This window comes from Fopius arisanus, unplaced genomic scaffold, assembly GCF_000806365.1.
Source record: "Fopius arisanus strain USDA-PBARC FA_bdor unplaced genomic scaffold, ASM80636v1 scaffold00025, whole genome shotgun sequence".
NCBI classification, from domain to species: Eukaryota; Metazoa; Arthropoda; class Insecta; order Hymenoptera; family Braconidae; genus Fopius; species Fopius arisanus.
Genome location: NW_011887764.1, coordinates 245,576 through 250,340, shown reverse-complemented (window position 1 = coordinate 250,340; position 4,765 = coordinate 245,576).

Below are 4,765 nucleotides of genomic sequence, written 5' to 3'. Positions count from 1 at the left end.
CGAGAGAGCAACCTGAATAAATGGATTTTGAGTAATACTTTGGATTATTTTCTTGTTATTGTGATTTTTTTTTTTCTATTTTCAGATTAGTTGCAAATGAAGTTGGAAAAATTCTAGCTCGAGAAACTTCACAGGATCTTAGGGAATTTAGCGGATTTTTCAGAAGCCATGAATTAATAAACTATTTAGAACGTTGGAAGCGATTGTACCTCGAAATGCCGTGTAATTCTCTTATACCTAGCTGAAATTAAATAAATTCATTTCACGGCCTGTCAGCGCACAATTATTTTTGGACTCATGGGTACAGCGGTCCATTTCGGCGAGAGTCCCTTTTATCCGTGACTAACACTTTTAGACCCGCAGTGGGCCCTGAAACCTCGGGAGCACGTCAGGAGGTGGAGACTATTTCCAGTCCTTCAGAGGATTTCATACGTTTGCCAATTTCCGTGGAAATACACAATCTACATTTTTCTGTGCGCCGCACGGGGAGACGTAATTTGGATATTGACGTTGGGATGCACCAATAATTGAATTTGTCCTCTAATCTAATGAATTAATACCGGGAGTGACAAATATCGAGATCTTCAGATACTAGGGAATTTTATTAGACTATGGTTTTGACAGGTCTACAGATCGTTCTACATCGAAAAAATTGCTCGGAATTATTTTTGGTCACCATTGAACATGAAGGTTACACATCGGCTAAAATCAATGTCCAACGCAAATCCAAATTCAACATTTTTTAATCATTTTTTTACAAATTTCAGAGCAAATATCCTAAAAATTGAAAAACCATAATAAATTACTGAATGACAACGATGATACCAATTTTTCTTCCAAAGTCATAATTCAGTAGAAAATAATTTCCAGACAATTTTTAATTAACAATTTTTATTAACATAAATTAACACAATAATTTTTCAAAAAAGAGAGCAAGATTCCCACAGAAGATGCATGTGAATCGACGAGCCCGAATGCCAGCTCAAGACGGGTCTAGAAGCTGATAACCCCCACAGAATGAACGATGGAGGAAAAAAAAACAGGAACTCTCAAAAAATAAGCATCCCTTATGTCCTCCCCATTGCCAGAGTGGAGGTCCCCGGACACATATACCCGCGTGTGCGATGTTGTGATGGGTGGAGCGAGGTGAGAGAAACAGAGAGGCGGCTCCCGAGCTTGTAATTATGTTGATACGAATGATCTGCGGCTCGCCACAGACCTAAGGTGCCTCCAGCAGTGCTCACCGGCTGCTGCTATATCCCTCTTCAAAAGGATATAGATGAGAGTGTGTGCATCCCTCCCCCTCACCCCCAACAGGTATGACTCTTTCTCCTCTTGCTTATGCCTCCATGAATCGGCGTCTCATCATCTTCCTCAATCATGAAGCCCTCCAGAAAGGGCTTTAGGACCGTGGCGAAACCAGTTTAAGTGGCTAAGTGTAGATGTAATTGATTTCCATTTTACGAGGGCCTCTCTTGGAAGATGTGCGCACACCGGCAAAACTTATATACCCTCCCCTCCGTGTCTTCTCCATCACCAACTTTTTGGGGGGAATAGAGGGGATTGTGGGGGGGTACTCTCGCACGTTTTAGGTCCTTCAGCTCCTCTTTTTCCCCCTGTGTTAATGTGCATTATACATCCCCGGCATATTCGTCCCGTGATAATGCAAAAGATTTCATGTACTCTGGGTGATGGGTTACGTTGGTAATTTTACTGGGGATAAGGTGTAACGTCTCATCGTTAGCGAGACCCTCTTTACCTCCCATCGTACTCCATGTTGATGGTTTTTACGTCTCTCCCCGTAATGGAGATGAGGGAAAATTCATTTCTCACGGAGGGGGGTTTTTTTTTCTACTTCGTTTTGGCGATGGACGCTGAAAAATGTGTGGGCAGGTCAACACTGGGAATAATATCCCAGGACGGGTGGGATAGTTTCGAGAGGAAAAATGGAGAGTGTGAGAGGCCTTGGATTTATCAACCATTTCTCACGCGAGAGTTGAGGTGTGAGGGATTTTTTAATGGGAGAACCCAGGGAAATTGGTTTTATCGGGGGTACCCAGGTTATCGGGCGATTATTCGGGACTCAAGGGGTTTTTAAATTCAGGTGGACAATGGGGTACCGCTGGGTGGGGGGAAATTTGATCGAGAGAGAGGCGAGGGATATGTAAATTAGAAGGCCCGTGTGAATGCGGAGATTTATGGGTCTCGTACACATTTCTGGGGATAATAAATATCCGTAAGTAGCAGAGCAGTGTGTTGTCTGCGCGGTTCAAAATTTCAAATTTCAAATTTCAGAAACAAATTCCACGGCTTATCAGTGCCACATGAGTGTAACAATTGAGATTTATACCAGAATAACGTAAAAAAAAATTAAAGATTCGTCAATGACTTTTACATATTCTGTAATTGGAAAATTCATTCATTGAAATTCAATGAACGTCGTCTGTGACCTTCCAGGGAATAAAATAATCATTCAACCTTTTATATTATTGTTTATTGTGTCATGTAAAAGGATCCACTAATCATTCATAACAGAGTTGTATTTTATTGCACGTCATGATCACTCAATGTTCTCATAGGAGGTTTTACTGCGACGTTTGGACTGGTCGATAAAAATACAGTGTGATAACGAAATAAATAAGTGAATAATTTTTAAAGAGTCTGGGGGACAAGGGGGATGTTGGTGGGGATTTTTTTTTCTTCTCAAGAAGCGACCAAAATGGTCTGAAGACAGGCGGCTGCATCTATCCGACGTGGGTGGGTTTTATTCGCATATCTCTCTTCATTCCACTCACATGCTACCCATCCGTATCGCATGGCTCCCCCTTTGGAGCCCCGAGGTGTCATGTCCACGAATTTTCAGCTCTTGGCTATTGAATGGGCCACTGGGGGAGACCAGCGATTTTAGACGACGGACGAGCGTGAAATGCGTCCAATTACGAGACACCCGCGACGAAAATTCACCGCTGGAATTCATGGGTACCAATGAATTTCACTGGTATTTATTTCGTGGGGATTTGAAGTGATACAAAGACCAACTGAACTGATACAACTCCCGGGGTATCTGTGTGAGGAGAAGATGGGTGAGGCGAGAAACCTCGGTGTCGAGGGCTTCTCCGTGAGGCATCCGCGGGAGGGGATACGCCACCGTTAACCAGGACCTGACGCTGTTAATTAGGCTCGATTAATTAGCACGAGTGATTGGAGTTCGATGGGAAATCGATCTCGGGTTTAGTCGATAATGCGACAACTCGAGAGGAAACAAATTCAACGGTGAGGAGTTCTAGGAAATTTACGAGGAATGCAAAAAAATCATCACAATTAGTCCTCCGTTCTGTGAGTTAAATAAACAATTTGTTTTGATAATGATGTTTTCATTGAAATTATTATTTTTTATTAATTGAAGATGAGTACATTGTCGAATAAGATAAATAAATAATTCCATTGTTTTTACACCAGCACATTCTCTTTTTGTAAATGTACTCCTCATGACTGGCTTTCCATAACTTTCCCATAACTATCCGTTGAGCTCGCAAAGGGGGCCTTTAATATATGCCCTCTATAGAATTCTGAAAAATTGGACCCCCCGAATCAAAAGAATGTTTCCCAAATTCCTAAATACACGTTAAACATACTTTATTTATTTGGCTGAAATTTATCACACGACGACCACCAGTGAATTCCCCATGGCGTGTCATTTTTTTTATTCTCTGCCTCGATCTTGAGTACACAGAACTCCTCATCCAGCGTATGTACATCGAGAAATAATGCGATTAACGCGATAGACAGATTTATAGCTGCTTATGGGATTTAAACTCAACAGGTTGGATACTATAATCTTCCATCCAATACTCAAGATGAAGAAGATGAGGCATCTTCACCTGTATCCCCCGAAAAAAATCCACCAAAATAAGGATGAAAAATCGGATGAAAAGGGATGCGCGTATATTTAGGTGGCTGCTTTAAACTCGTTCACAATGAAGCGCCTCGAAATGGTGTCGCTAACCCGTAAAAAAGCCGGGTGAAAGAGACCCAGAAGGTGACTATAAAAATAATAATAACAAAAAAATAAAAAGAAGGTAAAACTCGTCCAGGTCCCCTCTGAGATGGCAGTGGCATAGGCACCACGGGGTATCCTCAGACATTTCTTCTCAGCTACGCGGGGTAAAAGTCACTTCACCAGACGAGGGAGGGCAACATTATTATTTACAACAGTCCGTAAGGCGTGTCACAATGGGCATTGCGGGTTTCCTCTTGAAAGTCTAACAATGTAAATCGGGATTTATGACCTAAACTTTCAACAAAACTGTCAATGCTACCACCCTCTAACTATCCTCCTTGGACTCTATCCATTTCGCTGGATATCCCAGGATTCCTCCAGTTACGATCCACGGGGTATCATCTTCTGGGTTGAGCCGGAAAAAAAAATGTGGGAATGCCAATGGACAAATATTTTTACCATAAAATCCTGGCGGTTTTTCATTTTTTCTTTAACGGACTTCAGCGTTTTTTTCTCTGGCGTCATTTTTTGCGTCGAGTTATTTTATGGATAAATTCATACATTTCATGGCTCTTTCTTCTAAATTCTAGAAACTTCAATCTTTAATTTGTATTTTTCGTAATTTACTTTCAATTTTATCCCTAATTAGATAGATCGCCGAAAATTGTGGCCGTGAAATGATCTCGTTTTTACGAATAAATTTCATGTATTTATTTATTTATTCTTCAAAATTAATCGTCCTTTTTTCTATACTTCATCGGCTTG